Raw genomic sequence first — 17766 nt, 5'->3', positions numbered from 1 at the left:
AGAATACATTTATTAAAACAAGTATGTTATAGAGTAGCCTTTACTACTACCACAACTTTTCAGAATAAAAGATCAAGAGCTGCAGGCGACAATCCTGGGTGTAAACACCAACAAATACGTAGAACAAAGCTATCAGGTTGGATTTTTCTGTCCTTTGCAGATGTGTGACTATGGCAGAAGGTGCTGTAGGTGCTGTCTCTGATTCAGTACCGAGCATAAACATCACTGACTCTGGAGGAAGGCACTGGCACCAAACGTTTAGTAACTTTTCTACAGGCTTGAGGGATTGATTACATGAAGCTTTGGGCAGTCTTCTGTCACCTTTCTGGCTGGAACTCAACTTTCTTCTCCCCTCACTCCTCCCCAGTTGGGTGCAGAGCAGTCAGGCTACATCCAAGATTCTTTCTATCCCCAGGCATTTATATGTATGTATATGTGTATGTGTGTGTATACATATGTGTGTGTGTCTATATATGGTGATAAATGTATAAATATATAAAACACTTAAACATTTAAATATTATAAACTATTATATATGTTAATATTTAAAATATATGTATGTACATATACATATCTATAAAAATATTTTGCAGCATTAGCTTATGAGAGAATAATTTCTCTACTTCATTATATAAATATATGTAACAGAATGAGAGAAAATTTGTAGCACAATGAATTTCTAATGGAGGAAAATTTCAAGTGTCATTTTAGGTCTAGGAGCTTGACACAGGTTTAAACTGAAACAGCCTTTCTCACGTATTTTCTTTTTTATTTACTGAACTTTCCTGTAAGTCATGATCATTGAGGTTGTGGTTCTTACAAATTTAACTCCATTTTCATGCTCCATTTTAATAATCTGATATTTTATTTAATCTTGATTTTGGTTATCTATTGCTATATGAAAAAAACACTGCAAAATTTCATGACTTTCAACAATAATCATTTTATTATTTCATAATTCTATGTGTTGGCTGGGCTCAACTGGAAAGTTCTTTTGTAGAGACTTGACCAGAGAACATCGTAGACGGCTCATTCATGTGACTGGCACGCGATGCTCAGTACTGGCTGGTTGCTCTGCTGGGGCTCCTGAGTGAAGAGGCCACACATGCCCCATGCCTGGTGGTTTGGTTCTGAGAGAGGGTGTCCCAAGAGAGCTCATTTGGAGAAAGAGGAAGTGAAGGCTGACAGTCTTCTACAAGACTAGAACCAGAACTGGCAGAGCATCACTTCTGCCTTCTTGGCTATGCAGTCACAGGGCCAGATTCAAGACGAAGAAAAATAAACTCCCATTCTCGATGGGAAAAATGATAAAAATTTTGTGGCCATCTTTAGTCCACTGCAACCTCCTGCTGGTTTTCAGAAGCACAATTTTTTTTGGGTGTTTGGGCCACTTTGGTTGTCATGATATCTGGTATCTGAGCAGCACCTCTTTCACTGATTTGGCCCTTGTCCCACTGAGCTCTTCTGCTTCAAAACTGGCTATTTCCTTTCCATTTTTCTGCCTTTATCTTGATCTTAGACTTTGTAACATTTCAAACCAGAGGCTACACCTCATCTTTGATTTCAGTTATCAGGTAAACACGAGGGTGTGTTTACTCATCTGCTCCAGGAAGTTCTCATTGTCTTCTAATAAAATACGTTCATTTTCCATAAAACCGTCCAACCTGGGGGCAGGAGTGCTATGACTTTAATCCATAATCACATCTTAGGGTACAGGTGTCAAACAGCAGTTTTTCAAGTGGGGAGACTTGTGTTTGTTTTATCTGGGTAATCCCCCACAGTTTAAAGCCTAGTTTTTTTTGCCCTGCTCCCCTCCGATAATTTTCTTGACTTAGCGAGTGAATACTTAAAGACAAAAGGAGCTAAGGCAATGAAGATGGAGGGAGTGAAGTTCTGGGAAGGCTGGAGGGGTATGCAGATTTGTAGGGGTTATAGATATCATGTTGCATCTGTGGAAATGAGGATTCAGAACCAAAGGTGGGTAGGGAATAAATGTGGATGTTTCCTGAGGTTAGGGAGGAGGACGGGATAAGGGTTACACTGACTACACATCAAAGTTTTTCCAGGATATGTATTATGTTTTATTGTCCAAATATTATGCTATGGTGTTCCTTATAGCCATGAACACGTCACCTATTTGTATGATTTAACTCCCTTATTTTTGAGGGTCAGGCAAGGCAACCTGTTATTAGAGGAGAAAATGATGGTGTGTATATCTAGGTTTTATTAAAAATCATTCCCTACCGGTGGCTTATAGTTATTTAAATTGTTTTCAGAGTTAAATTAATAAGATTTTATTTTGGTAACAAAATCAGTATGATGGCCAGAAAGAAGATATGTATGTTTGGAAAAATCGGAAATATCATTTTTGAAAGAAATGTGACAATGCACATATATAACATCTTGCGAACAGTATTGTATATCACAAAACCTGCTCACAGCAGAAAAACTAGCCATCACTTCTCACAGTCAATGAGAAGTATAAATCAAGGACATAGCAGTAAGCTGTGATGCCCAAGCTTCATGGATAAATTTTCCTAAAGAATAATGCACTAAAAACAAAACTACATGACCAAAAAAAAGCACTAATTGCAAATCACTGTGAAACAGTAGCAAAAATCTTTATGTTGTGCTACTAGTGATAGCAACAGGAGACAGTCAAATACCTAGGCAGATAGAGGCAGGTCCCCGGTGAAACCTCACATCCAAGGTAAAGACAGTTTAAAGCCTGAAAGCCAAGCTACAAGTTAAATTCTCAGACCAGATTGAGAACTTGTCTTCCTGTTTGGCACGCTTTCCTCTGACCCCCACCTTCACCTATTTTACATATACCTACCCTTTCTAATTGGTTTTCTACACTGTTGTGCCTGCCTTTGAGTGGTGTCTTTGCTTAAACCTTTTTTTGCAAACTCACAAACCAATCAGTATGCACTCCCCATTCTGAGTGGATAAAAGCCCCAGGCTCAGTCACACGAGAGGTGATTTTCCCACTTTTGAGTAAGGGAACCAATCCCAGCATTCCCTCTTTGCTGAGAACTTTCCTTTCCCTTAATCAATTCCACTCCACTCACTCTCCAGTGTCTGTGTGCCTAATTTTTCCTAGCTGTGAGACAAGAACTTGGACCTACCTGAGCTAAGGAGCAGAAAGACCACAACACTAGGCTACTTGTCCCAGTTTCAAACTATTATCAATACCAATTGAAAGCAATCAGCTGGGAGTAGTAGCTCATGCCTGTAATCCCAGCACTTTGGGAGGCCAAGGCAGGTGGATCATTTGAGGTCGGGAGTTTGAGATCAGCCTGGTCAACATGGTGAAACCCCGTCTCTACCAAAAATATAAAAATTAGCTGGGCCTGGTGGCAGGTGCCAGTAATTCCAGCTACTCAGGAGGCTGAGGCAGGAGAATCGCTTGAATCTGGGAGGCAGAGGTTGCAGTGAGACGAAATCATGCCACTGCACTCCAGCCTGCGTGACAGAGAAAGACACTATCTCAAAAAAAAAAAAAAAATCAATTTTTTTTCTTGGTCCCCAAATCTTAACATTTTTTTTTTCCAATAGGAATTGGGTAGAAGCACTATGTCTCATTATAACCTCAAGATAATTTTTAAAAATCTGTTTTAGTAATATATTTCAATAAATGTATGAGTTAGTGTAAAAGATCTTGAGGCCGATGTCCTTCAAAGTTGACCAATGATGTAGCCACTTTTCTTGATTCTGAGTATAGTAGGATTGCTCAAGGTTTTGTTGGCCTGGCAGCTGATAATGTTAATGCTAACTCTGGAAGTCCAGAAGACATAGGTCAGAACATACAGTTGTTTGTGAATATTTACACTGATACTCAGGTTTTAAAAGAAATATATTCTAAGTGGTTTTGGTTCAAAGCAATGGAATACTGAAAACAAAAAGTGCCACATCTTTCACTATTTTACTGCATCATCATTCAGTCATTCCTTCATTCAACCTACCATGTTTCCACTCCCATTCCTTCTCAATACTAGAATTAGCTTTTAAAAACAACCACACGACTTAAAAACCTCTACTCACTTATTACAGACCACGGGATACAGTCCAAACTCCAGGTGCTGTGCATGAGTCCCTTCTCATACTGACTCGGTTTCATTTCATTCTCCAGTTTCATTTTTCATCCTGTCCCTACTACATGCCACAAGCTTGAAGGCCACATGCTTCCGTATTAAAAATGCAGATCCTTAGGTCCTACTCAGATCTACAAAATTAGAATCTTTTGGAGGTGGGACCCAGGAAACTTATTTTTTTTTTTGAGACGGAGTCTTGCTCTGTCGCCAGGCAGATCTCAGCTCACTGCAACCTCCACCCACTAGGTTCAAGCGATTCCCCTGTGTCAGCCTCCTGAGTGGCTGAGACTACAGGCGCGCGCCATCACGCCCGGCTAATTTTTTGTATTTTAGTAGAAACGGGGTTTCACCATGTTGGCCAGGATGGTCTTGATCTCATCTCGCGATCCGCCCGCCTCGGCCTCCCAAAGTGCTGAGATTACAAGCATGAGCCACTGCTCCCGGCCGGAATCTGCATTTTTACAAGCAAACCAGATATTCTTACCCAAATTGAAGCTTGAGAGTCACTCACTTGCCTTGATACTCTCAGCACATTGGTATACCTTTGTGAGAGCTTCTCAAATAATTAAACATGTCAGGGCATACATCATAATTTTCAGGCTAGAAAATGTCACGGCTATTATCTAAAGAAGGAGTTCCTCCCAAAGAGGAGGGTCTGATCTTCCCCTAGAAAAAACTGCATAGGTGTAGAAAAAAGAAAGACTGTTAATTCCACTGGCTCAGGGTGGAAGGAGAATAAAGCCTCGGGCGCTCTCACGTGTCTGTAAGAACTTCAATCGTTCTTTCATGGTTTATTTCCAAGTGTCCTTTCCTCATGTTTCACTGAATATCTGCACTCCCACCAAGAACTGAGGCAGCCCAGGATGCGGGGTGCCTCCCACCTCTGGACCCTATCTAGATGGCTGGGTTCCACTCTTCCCAATTAAGACACAATGCTCCAGGAAGCTTCCCCTAATTCTAGGTCATAATGTATCACTTCACCCCTCGCACTCCCATCCAACTTCACTTACGTGATTTTCTCATGTATTTGGGATGTAACTCAAACGTCCCCAAGTCCCACAGCCTGTGGGTGCAAATGCAGTCATGTTAGCGATAATACCTGAATTATCTTGGTATCCTTTTTGCCCCGGGAACTCCACGGCTGTCTTCTGGTTACTGGCTCCAAAGCTAACAATAAAATCCCTTCACACAAATCGTCCTTTGGCTACAGACCTCAAGGTCCGTGCCATCTCCGCAGGAATCCTCGTGGGGTTGGCGTGCACAGTCCCCTCTGCTGCGCGTGCATCCCTCCGCTGACAGCCACTGCTTTGAACTCCAGAGGTGTTAAATGGCTTGGGAACATAATTTCAAAATTGACAGTTGGATAAATACCAGAATAAGCACCAGAAGATGACAGCGGAACCAAGGCTCGAGATGGGCCGGCTGACACCACTGGGCGCTGAACCTGGCTGGAAGCTTCCTGGCAGCGACAGCGAAAAGGGAACACCTGTCGTGGGGGCCCTTGTTTCATGTCAGTAAGAAGTAGAGCAACTGCTACACGCGCTCCACAAAACCCTGGACGCACTTGATACATCCCAACCAGCAAGCTCAAGTACCCTGCGAACCTGGGCAACCGCCACCCCCAGGGCAGGCAGCGAGGAGCTCTTCAAGGGGTAAAGCGACCCCTGTGAGGCCAGCGCCCGTCCTCTCTCCTGCTATCCGCGGGCACCCGGGCACGCGACGACTCGGCTGAATTAGGGCGTCCTGCAGCTCCCGGGGCGAGGAGGAGCTCGGCCTTTCTGTTCTGCCCTCAGAAAGGAGAGGAGAGGTGGTCCTGGAGTGGGGGTCAGTTCAGGCTGCGGGCTGTGCCACGCGCGGAGGTCCGGGGACCCCACCCCGGCCTCCCCGAGGCCCGCCCCGCCCCTTACGACCCGACCCTGCAGTCCCTCTGCGCGGGCTTCCGGCCGCGGCGACCCCGGCCCGCGCTATTCCGCTAGCTAGTTCGCTGCCAGAGGCTTCGAGGGCGGCGGGGCGGGGCTTCGGCGCCGGGGGCGGGGCCTCCAGCGGGCGGGCGGGGTTTTGGCGCCGCGAGGTGGCGGCAGCAGAGCGGCGCAGAAGGGAGGGGGCGGCTGGCCGCGCGGAAAGAGTGAGTCACCTGACCGCTGCCCTCGCCGCCCGCCAGGCGCTCTCGCTGCAGTCAGTCGGGCCGCGCCGCGCCTCAGCTCCGGTGAGTGGCTCGGCAGTCCCGCCGGCCCTTCTCCGGGAGGGTTGGCGCGGTCAGGGCCGCGGGCCTGTGAGGGGAGGCCCGCGGACAGGTCCGGGGGAGGTGCGGGCGGGCCGGGGGCGGCTCTTTCTGGGCTGGGCGGGGCGCGGGGGGCACGTAGCGGGGCTCGCGGGGGGCGCTGGCGGCCGGGATTCTGAAAGTGGCCGCGACGCCGGAAGGGGCGTCCCGTCGGCGCCCGAACCCCCTGCACGGCAGGAGCTGTTGTTTACCCGCGCGCGCCGTACTTTACCCGGGGCGGGCGGGGACTGGGGGCCCGCGGGGTCCCTGCCCCACCCCCGCTCCTCGCCCTCGGGCGCCAGCCCGGCCCCTCGCCCGCGGCCCGCCCGGGCTGTGACACATCAGCACCGCCCTCGCGGCTGGGGCCCCGTATTGTCCTCCGCCGCCTCCCACCGCTATGCCCAGCCTCGCGTCTACTCAGCCTGGTGCCTGTCGCGCGTGGAATCGCGTAAGAAAAGCCGAGTTTGTGGCTGGGGAGAGAAGGCCACCGTGCTGAGATGGATTTAGCGAAGACTGGTTTTGGGGACCGGAGATCCCAGGACTCCCTTTGTTGGAGTTTTGCCCACGCGTTGTAATTAAGCCTCGCACAATATGGTGAGAGTGGGCGTTGATTCTGGAGACACCAGCTTTGTGCTCGTGTAATGTAACACGAGTGCCGTTGCTTCCTCATTCTTACACGGCAGTTTCAGGTCATTGAGTAGAATTGTGCGGAATGCTTTTATGGAGTGAGGCTTCTGCGTTAAACTTGTTTTGATTCCAGGTAAAGTGTAGTAGTAATTGTGAAAGAACGTGTATGGGGAAAACGAGCTACAGTGTCACGCTTGGAGGAACAAAGAATGTTTTGTAGGATGCTTTGCTTTTTGGAAAATTGTATAGGGGTATGGACTGTTACCCATGGAGGATGCTATGGGAATTTGGTCACATATTTGAACACACTTTACATCAGAGGGTTTGTATTGAATGCAGTTCAGAAGGATAAAGGGTGGAAATCCCAGATGTGTTAGTGGCAGAGCACTTGAGCGCTTCACATAGCCAAGCAGAGAAATGGGAAGAGGCTTGCTTCTTCCTGGTCTTTGGGTAGTGGTGCAAGGGCTGGGCTGGGCTTGGCTTGAAGGCACTTGCCACTTCTGCCTTTGGACATCTTAAGGAAGGTTAGGGAAGAAAGGCTCCTGGTGAGTCAGCTTGGAGTAGGGTGGCTTTGGTGTAGTGAATCTTGTATTGCTGTTTAACCTATGGTTCTGTCAAGTGGTTTACTGTTGTTCAGTATGTTGGTTGATTAACAAGGTAGGATGACTCTTTAAAAAGTTGGGTTGCTGAGTCATTCGCCCCAGCTTGAGAGGTAATTAGAAACAGCTGGTGCAGATACTCTCATCACATGCCTCCACTATAAAAGGCCAAGGAGCGCTCTAGAGGGGTTGCTTCAGAGGCTGAAGGGGACCCAGCGGGGGTTGTTTTGATCCAGGTTATCAGTGGGTGAAGTGGAAGAGCACTCTTAGGCAGTGGCCAATAGCACTGAGACGGTGTTTAAACCCAGAGTCTCGTGACCTGCTGTCTGAGAAGAAATTTGCGCTGGAGAGAGCTAAAACAGGGGAAGAAATTTGCAGCTAGGGGTAACCCAATAAAAAATATTGTAACAAAAATATTTGCTACTCTTACTGGACTTAGTTTCCTTTTTGTGGTTTTCGTTATGTGGTCTATAAATTTCAAGCAGTGAGCTTAATGTGCTTCGTAAAAATTTGGTTATGAGTACACAGAGGGGACTTGCTGTTTCTCAAGACCCTTGGCTTTTCATGCATACACAAGAAGTTTCAGGAATCAGAGGAGGGTAAGCACAGTATGGGTGGAATTAACAGGTCTCGTTGGGTCAAGTCTGGAAAGAGCTGTTTAATGAATGGCCAACCATAAATACCTGTCTCATTGTCTTGATTGTGTGACACTACTGCCTTTACACCTGGTGTCATTGCTTCTTGCTTTAAAAAGGAGCACACAGCCCAAATATTTATGAATCCTCATTGCAAACAAAGTTTGGGAATGGGAAATGTAGAGCTGGGAATTTGACCCTTTGGTGGAAAAAATGATGATTCCTATTAATGATAGTTCATTTAAAACATATTAGGAAAAACGATTTATTTTGTTCCTTTATGTCTGGGAGTAGAGGAGATTAGAAGTCATGAATTTTGTAAGTATTAGGGCCTCTAAGGTGGGGTACAAGGAGATTCATTTGGAAAGACTATATTAAATAAACTTTTAAAACCTTTTATTTAATATAAGAAAAACATTAAACTTAAAAATACAGACTAACAATAGCGCATTCATATTATATAATGCGCGTGCATGCCCTCCACCCCTTTGTTGTTAGGGGAACATAGCCTGTTAACCACTGTCAATAACATTCTTTCAGCAACCGGAATGCTTGTTCTCTTATGGTTTCCTCCTAAGAGTTCTTTCAGACTGTTCTTAGTATTCCCATTTAAGTTTTATTTTATAGGCAGTTCTCTTGTCTGTATATTTTACTTTAAAGGTTAGAAGTTTGAGTGTAAATTTCTTGTTACATTGTTGGTATTGGGGATGGAAATACAAAAAGTACAGAATTTCATTTGGTAACCTGTATTTTGAATTTGGAGACAAGCTCACTGGTTGGTTTGTTTAATGTTTGCTATCTGAAGTGCAGTGATATGTAAAAAGGTGCGATGGAAATACTCGAAGATGATCCACACATTGGAGTGTAGTATGTATATGGAGTGTAATATGTATATCACACATTCTGTAAAAATTACTTTGTACTGTCACTCCTCGAAGTCTGTTTTGTTTTTGTTTTTGTTTTTGGCCAAGCTTACACTCGCTTAATGAAGATTAATAACACGACAGATTCCCTTGGGAAGTGGCATTTATTCTGAATATCAACCTCCTGCTGGTGCTGGTGGCGGGTAGCGGCGGTGAGGGAGGTATTTACCATTCAGTTAAATCTCATGTGCCGTGTGCCTTCTACACACCTGTACTGTGAGAGATGATGCTCAGAATAACAGTTGCAAAACCCTTTAAAATTACTACGTGTCGGAGATTCTCTTCATTGTGCTGATCTCTCTATGACTTATGTTTTAGGAATCACCACCTCTCTTCTAATTTTCTGACTTACGTTCTGTTAATGAGAGAATTGTCTTAACCCTAAAACCTGCATTCCCTGAGCATTCTAAACAGGGTTTATTTTATGTGGTGGAACGATGATTTTTGAGATTATTTTGTTTTAAAATATATGTCAAATGAGGTAATGTACTGATGGCCAAGGTGTGGGTAATTTGAGTGCAGTTTGCCAGAATCCACACCCCTTGGAGGGAGTAAACATTTCAGGACTGCAGATAAAGCATTGGCTTGTTACACTAGCCTCAAGCCCAGGCACCTGACTTACACAGTGCACTAACATAACTGAAGTCTGGGTTTGATCACTGTACAGTTGACAAAGCAGCAGTAAGCAGAATGGTTAAAAGTAGATCTGGAGCCAGACTGCTTAAGGTCAGGTTCTGGTTGTGTCACTCGCTTTAAAGCCTTGGGCCAAGCTCTTCTGCCTGGTAACTGGTGCCTCATTGTTTCCTCTGTAAAGCAGAGATGGTGATAGTAGAATCTCTATCAGAGAGATTGTTGTGAGGATTAAATGCGTTAATATGGGGTAAGTGTTGAGAACAGTGCCAGCTGTATGAGAAACATCAATAAGTGTTAGGTGTTACTATCTGTTGTTCAGAATCAGGGAAGTGCTTAGTTACACAGCAATGTTTCCTAGCTGCTGAGAGCTGATTCGCCGCCATTGATCACAAGTGAGAGTGAGGAGTGCAGCGCAGGTTGCTGCTACTGGAAAAACAACTCGGGGAACACTCTTAACGTTAAGTCTGTAGCGCCATCTCAAACATACATTCAACTTCTGAGGGCAAGGAACACAGGGCATAGCTTTTTACTTAAAGGAATCTTAGTCTCAGCGGAGTGCTTGAGGTAGTCACTAACCAGTTAATTGAAACTGGCTTTTACGAAATAAAAACACTTGCTATTCTTTGGCTAGTCTTTTCCATGTTGTAGTTGACATTGTGGCCTGGCAGCTTTAGTAACCTGTCCACCCCTCCCTTCTTGTTAATACCAGAACAGAACTAGCTTCTCAGTACATATTCCTGGGCCCTATCCAGTTTGTTGGAAACATTTGGAATGTAAATTTGTATGCCAATTAGTTTCTTCTAAGTATTATATTTTCTTTAGATGATATGCCCATACTAATACAAAAAAATTATCCATGAAATGGATATGAATACAACAGACATATTTATCATATAACTTTTTGTATCTGTTAGTAATTCAGAAAGGTTGTGTTATTGACCATTCTTTCAACCAGAGTGTAAGTTTCCTGATGGTGAGAATCTGTGTCTTTCTGTTTTATCTCCTATGGCACACTGAATATACATTGGCTGTGTTTCTTTAATAAACTGTTGGTTACTGAACTGGGTGGTATGATATGTGTTCATTCTAGTTCTGTGGTTTTGAAACTTGGGAATGTTTAACAGATTAAAGGAGAGAACATCGTGTATTGTACCTTGTAAGTGTACCCTGAGTTGAAATTCTTTTGATTATTTAGCTTTCTACTTTCTGTTTTTTTATCATTGGTGTGATTATTGAGAAAGCAGCTGGAATTAAGTAATTCTAGTTCATCTCCTAAGATAGACATAAAACTTGTCTTGTGACTTATTTTTACCCATAGTTGGCTTAGAATTGAATTGAGCACAATATAATTTGGTTTTCTAGATGTTAAATGTCTTATACGTCTAATACTTTGAATATCATCACTCCTCTAGGACAGATTCTTCGTTTTATTTAGGATCAGGGACAGTTTAGAAAATATTCATAGGAAAATAAAAGCTGTCTTGAAGCAAACGTGAGGAAGAAGAAATAATGGTAGCCAGAATCTTGGTTGTTAATGACCAGTGTAGGAGCACAGTGGGCATGTAGTGAAATTGGCTGGCAGCTGGTTCCTTTCTCAGTACTGGCACAATTTAGAAAATGTTACATTAATGCAGCTGAAATTTTGTGCAGATCATGTTATCTGAAAAGTAATTGTAAACACTTTTCTCAATGCCTTGGGAAAGTCATCCTTCAAGCTGATATTTTTGTAACAAACTATTCCCAGTGTTTTGGTTTTTTTTTTTTTTTTTTTGAGATAGAGTATCACTCTATCGCCTAGGCTGGAGTACAGTGGTGTGATCTCAGCTCACTGCAACCTCCGCCTCTTGGGTTCAAGCAATTCTCCTGCCTCGGCCTCTGTAGTAGCTGGGATTACGGGGCACCCCCCCACCATGCCCAGCTAATTTTTGTGTTTTAGTAGAGATGGTTTTCACCATGTTGGCCAGGCTGGTCTTGAACTCCTGACCTCAAGCAGTCCACCGACCTCTGCCTCCCAAAGTGCTGAGATTACAGGCATGAGCCCCTAATTATTCCCAGTTTCTATCAGGTAAAGTTATTTTCACTTTTTAAATTTATCATTTTTTAAGATCAGATCGGTCATAGTGGACAGTTGCACTCTACTTCCCCATCCTTTGTTAAAGTGGAATTACACTAAAAAATGCTTTCAATTCCTTTGTAGCCTGGACATTAGTAATAGCCTACCTCCAAGGCTATAGAGTAAATAGTGTAGTAAGGGAAATGTCCCTCCCTCCCCCTGCACACCTTTTTTCCAGTTATCTCTTCTTTTTATTGACTTGTCTGCTTCCAGGATCCTAGGGAGGTGTTTTTGTCCTAAGAAGGTGAACTCCTCAGGGTCCTATTGAAGAAATAGGGAGACCTATCCACCCAACTTCCTCTTTACTGACACCTTCATATACTTAATGCCTTATTCCTTTCCTAAAGCGTGCCAGCGTCTTTTGGAAGTCAGCTAAATTAGTGCAGTTGCTCATCCATCAGTTTATTATAAAATGTGTGACTCTAAAAGTTTGAATGATTTATTAGGTTATGATTTCATTAATGTGTATTTTGTATTTAAATACTATTTTTAAAAATGTACAGTGGTTATCTGATCTTGGCGCAGACCTCTTCAATTTCCAGTGTACCTGATGTCTCTTTACCGACTGTGTTTCTGAGGTATATTTTTGGCCTGGCTGTGGGTACTCTACTCACCTAGGTAAGAGTCATCATTTAGGTTAAAAGAGGTAAGAAAAGAAAAGCTTTTGGCTCTTGTAATCTTTTTTTTTTCTTTCACATTAGCAAGAGACTGTTGAAGTAAAAAGCATTTTGCCCAGCTGACTCGGGTTCTTTGCTGGCATGCCTTCAATTTCAGTTGTCATCCAGAGAAGTCAAAGGAAATGCTACTTGGGGATGAGCATGTAATTACGATTAACTCTCCCTACTTTGTTGTCTTTTTGTGGTAAAGGACTGTCACAAGTGCTATTCAAGCTGTAGGTGTATTTTAAAGTGTATTTTGTCTCTGAGGGCCTCCTGTCTTTGGACTAGTTTGTCTTTTCCAGACCCCAGAAGGGCTGGGCCGCCTTTTCTTCTTTGAGCAGGTTGGCAACAGTGGTCACAAATAGCGGAGGAGCTGAGATTCTAGAGAGCTGTGCTACCACTGCTTCTCACATGCCAGTGTGGAAACAACCTCTTCTTTTTTGTTGAATTAGCTTGGAACAACTCTCTAATCTCTGAAGAGTGAGGAAGAACTGTGTTTTAAGTTTCAAGGCTAAGGCCCTTTGTTCTCATTTCTCCCTGTTCCTGCTGCTGTTCTCCCCAAACTCATACAAACACATATTTAACTTTCGGTGTATGTGGACAATAGGGTTGCTAAATTCATTTCAATATTTTTGGCATTCCTACATGTTAGGCATTTGGTTTACATTTAACTTATGGAACAAATATTTAGGCTTTTATAAACTGGGAACTTTTCCAGATATTGGCAATAATGAACTTTTCAGAAGTTACAGTCTAATAGACAGGCAAACCATTCCCATAGCATGCTATAGTAGCAACATAGTAAAACATGCTGTGGAACCATAGACTATTAGAAGCCTAAGTTTTTGGAAAATCAGGAAAGCCTTAGGGATGTTTAATGATAAATGCATAGGTTAGTGGAGGAAACAGCTTGTATCAACTCAATTTGAGAAGCTTAGTTGTGAATCAGAGTAGAGAGAAATAGATTTTAGTAGGGGGAAGTTAGGTCAGGAAGTGTGTGTGTGTGTGTGTGTGTGTGTGTGTGTGTGTGTGTCTAAGTCTAAAAATCCAGTCAATGGAAAGGCAACGTCCTTGTTTTGTCCTTGGCAAGTTCCTCTTATGGTTGCAAGATGGCTGCCACAAGTTCAAGTGTCACAAGAAAATATGACTAAGTTTCCTGGAAGAAGAGACACTTTTTTTTTTTTTTTTTTTCTAGGTTGTTTCTATCAGTGAGAAAAACTTTTCCCAAAGCCTCATAGTAGATGCTACCCTATCCCTCTCTCCTCTCTTCGTAGGTCATCATTGCACACAAGCCAGTGCCTAAATGAGTCAAGGTCAAGGGGAATAGCACAGCTGTGATTGGCATAAATGGATTGTGATTCATCTTAGGTTGTAACTGGGGTCTGCTTACTGGGAAGTTGATGGCCTCTGGTTGAGAGAGATACGTGAGCACAATCAGGGTTTGGTTAGAAAGTGAGGGGGTGAATGGTGTTGTACAGTTAACGGTGACATCCTTGTCTACTAGCCAACACTGCTCATAGATACAAACTTCTGAGGAGAAAAATAAAATATGCTTGTCTTTGGATGTGGAATTTTAGGTGACTTTTTTTCCTTTTATATGCCATTTCCTTCTATGATCAAGTAGCACTTTTACAATCAAATCAAATCAATGGTTTATTTAAAAATTATTTAAAAATTGAAAATGCCAATTTTGCCAATAAATATATATAGAAGAAATAAATTTTTTTCAGTACTTTAAACATTTCAAAAGTTCCCTGCCATTGTCTTATTTCTTTCAGGGAGAGGAGAACATATAATTATGTCTTGTAGTTTCTGATTATGTATATACCAAGAGGACTACTCTGTCGCTCAGTCCATAGTGCACACCCACCTGTGGTCTATATGGCTTGCACTGAGTGCTGAGGCCAACCTGGCTCAGATAGAATGGTTAATTCATTGGCTAGATGGGTCAGGATTCTTCAGAACCCAAATTCTTGAATCAGGAGTACAAACAGGAACATCTTCCCTTCTCTACACACTCATTCCACTCCTCGAAGGGAAAGCTGTACCGTGGTTAGCTTATTAGTCATTCTTTTCAGACTTCAAAATTAATGCCACCTTAAGTTTATACAGTATTCTTGTAGTACTCCTAACTTTTCTGTTTTGCTGTATGTGTACATTGTAGAAAGATTAAATCAAGCTAATTAACATGTCCATTACCTCACTTACCTTTGTGTGTGTGTGTGGTGAGAACCTTTAAATCTACTCTCTTAGCAATTTTGATATACAGTAGGCTCCTCACCCACTGTTTCACTTTCAGCAGTTTGTTACCCGTGGTCAAATGAAGTCCAAAAATATTAAATGCAGTAGATATTTTGAGAAACATCACATTCACATAACTTTTATTACAGTATATGGTTATAGTTGTGTTTTATTATTATTAATCTCTTATTGTACTTGATGAAAAAGCATAGTATATATAGGGTTTGTTACTATCTGCAATTTCAAGTATCCACTGGGGTTCTTGGAATGTATCCCCTGTAGATAAGGGGGACACCTGTGTATGTTGTTACAAGTATGGTCACTGTGTAAAAGAACTTTTATATTTCATTCTTGTTCCTTCTCAATCCCAGGTTTGGGTGCTTCCTGTGCTGTGAAACACAGGCAGACAAATAATGTAAATCCTAAACACTTGAGTGTTGTAAATTTACAAAATGCAAAGTAATTGCTCAATGGTTGTTTCTTTTTGAGAGTAACAAATAGACTGTGATAAATGGCCAGAATAGGCTTCTGAACTGGTATTATTTTTTTGGATAGAATTTAGAAAGACTTATGCTACCAATGTAATTTTTGTCTCAGATAAATGCAATAGTATTTACCTACTTAGTAGTTCCTTAAATGCTATTTAAACCGAGATATATTTCAGCTTTATTTATAGGCCACATATTGTTCCTTATTTGGCTGAATCTTGTGGTTATCATATAATGAAAAGTAGTTACTGAGATCACTGGTGCAAAATCTGTAGCTTGGAAATCCTCATTTTGGAAATAATTACTTTGACTCTCAAGTTAAATAGTGAAAAATAGACTTACGTTTTTAGTTTTAGCTATGTATATTGAGAAACTGTGGCCCTATGGTGGCTGTTAGGGATTAGTGGATTTGGTTGTTTTTAAATAAGGCATTTCAATTTAATATCTCTACTTGAATAAAACAGTTTCAGATTTGTGATTCATGTGATATACTGATTGCTGTACGGTAACTTCTGCTTTATTTAATTAAAATTGTTAACATTCTTTTTATACTCTTAAGCACCTCCCCCCACCCCCCTTTTTGATTCATTTTTATTGTGAGTTGGTGTATAATTAGGAATTTGAAGAGCACTTTTTTTATTTGTTTATTTTGTCTTTTCAGTTACTATGCATACTGTGTGTGTCAACTGTTAAACCTATAGGGGGTCATTTTGGCCATCAACTAGTTTTAGGGCTTTTGCCTCCTAAATAATACGAATTATGGTTATAATTTATACAGTTTAAAAACAAGATGGCATCTGAAGAATCTTTATTTCATTATGAAAATAGTACATGGATGCTTAATCCTCTATATTGAAAGTAACTTGTAGTGAAATACTTTCTAGCGTTCTTTTCTTCTAGTTTTCCATATGTAGTATGTATAACTATAGACCTTGATGATTTAAGTTGAGCACAGTTTAGTGTCAGGTTCCTTTCAGTGATGCATGAGATTGGTTATATAATCTAGTGAGTGTTATTTAGAAATTAATTCACCAGACCCTGCTGTGGTGGCTCACGCCTGTAATCCCAGCAGTTTGGGAGGGCGAGGCGGGCAGATCACCTGAGGTCAGGAGTTCGAGACCAGCCTGGCCAACATGGTGAAATCCTGTCTCTACTAAAAATAAAAAAATTATCTGGGTGTGGTGGTGCTTGCCTGTAATCCCAGCTATTTGAGAGGCTGAGGCATGAGAATCACTTGAACCTGGGAGACAGGGATTGCAGTGAGCCAAGATTGCACCACTGCACTCCAGCCTGGGTGACAGAGTGAGACTCTGTCTCAAAAAAAAAAAAAAAAAAGCCACCAAATACTGATTAATAAGGGGAAATTTGTTGTTCCACAAGTGTCCATTTAATCTGTTTGTCTAATGGTGTTCGTTCTCATCACACACAGGATACTTGGGGTATTTCTTGTACTCCTTGTTCTTCCATCCCTCCTCAGTTTTACCTATTCCTCCCCCACATACCACTTGAGTCGTGTAACATGAATTGAAATGTAATATTTGGACTTAGGAGCAGAGAGCTTTCCAATCTTTAAATTATTGCGCTTCTCAAGGCTGTAGTTTCCTTATCTGTAACAGAAGCGGGTCATCCTGGATGAATGTGCTCTTTTAATTGGAAATTCTTTAGGTCTGTGAAATTAGCAGTTATTTTGGGCAGACTTGTGCAATTTTAATATTTTCCTTTTATCTTGAGATACTTATTAAGCTTAACTGAATTTTTATTATAGGAAGTGTTAAGCCAGGTAATTTACGGAAGATCACACAGTTGATGATACCAGTAGGGCGTTAATCTGATTATTCAGGGCTGCTGGTAGCCTTAAAATAACCTAAACCTTGATTTCCTGTTGTCCTTAATAATTCTGTGTGTTCAACACTTCATATTTTTCAAAGAGCTTCGTTAGACAGATAGGGTGGGAGCTATCTACTTAGGCTATTTGCCCTTGTTCACGTGGCTAAACTTGCCTTGATGGGTCTTTCCTCCTCATTTTCCTGTAGCAGGGTTCTCTCATTTTTTTTTTAAACACCAAGTCTTCTTTTTATTTCAGGTTTCTATAAAATTTAATTTATTCTTTAGTAATTTATTGCGAAGAATCTATTAAGTTTTAGAGCCTTACCATGTAGTGACAAACCAATTGTCTGTAGGAAATATCTACTCTAAAGGGGGAAAATGTAATCGGCAATCTTTGGGAGATTTCAGTCAAAATAAATGTGAACTATTTTTTTAACCAGGGCACATTTTTTGTTTGTTTATAGTTATTTATTTCCAGCATTTTTCTGATTATAAAGTAATATGTATTTATGGTTAAGAATTTGAATGCAGAAACAAAAAAAAAATTAGCTAGATATTACCATGTTAATATTTTAATAAATATCCTAACAAGGCATGGTGATGGTGATGAGGGTGGCAACCAAGATTTCTGGACATATTGAATTTGTGATGCCTGTTAGACATACAG

General features: G+C 41.8%; 1 protein-coding gene and 1 long non-coding RNA gene across 6 annotated transcripts in view; one reads left to right on the top strand and one right to left on the bottom strand.

Moving 5' to 3' along the window:
• The window catches only part of BACH1 (BTB domain and CNC homolog 1), a 152389-nt gene that overhangs the window by 98215 nt on the left and 36408 nt on the right, over nucleotides 1–17766 (top strand). Inside the window, exon 1 of one of the 5 annotated variants that reach the window (XM_007965551.3) lies at nucleotides 6197–6300. The exons of 1 other annotated variant lie outside the window; for it this stretch is intronic. The gene's annotated coding sequence lies outside the window, so the exon portion shown is untranslated. Of the gene's footprint in view, nucleotides 1–6196; nucleotides 6301–6644; nucleotides 6949–6972; nucleotides 7115–7504; nucleotides 7527–17766 lie in introns of those variants that run through there. 3 more of the 5 variants (XM_007965545.3, XM_007965558.3, XM_073009914.1) reach the window with 3 other exon arrangements.
• On the bottom strand, nucleotides 919–6161 carry LOC140709840 (uncharacterized). The gene is made up of 2 exons (XR_012090602.1): nucleotides 5194–6161; nucleotides 919–4545 (listed from the first exon to the last, which is right to left on the bottom strand). It is a non-coding gene; the product is annotated as an uncharacterized lncRNA (long non-coding RNA).

Source organism: Chlorocebus sabaeus, chromosome 2 (assembly GCF_047675955.1).
Source record: "Chlorocebus sabaeus isolate Y175 chromosome 2, mChlSab1.0.hap1, whole genome shotgun sequence".
NCBI classification, from domain to species: Eukaryota; Metazoa; Chordata; class Mammalia; order Primates; family Cercopithecidae; genus Chlorocebus; species Chlorocebus sabaeus.
Note: the sequence above shows the minus strand (reverse complement) of the source record. Positions and strands in the feature narration are given on the sequence as shown.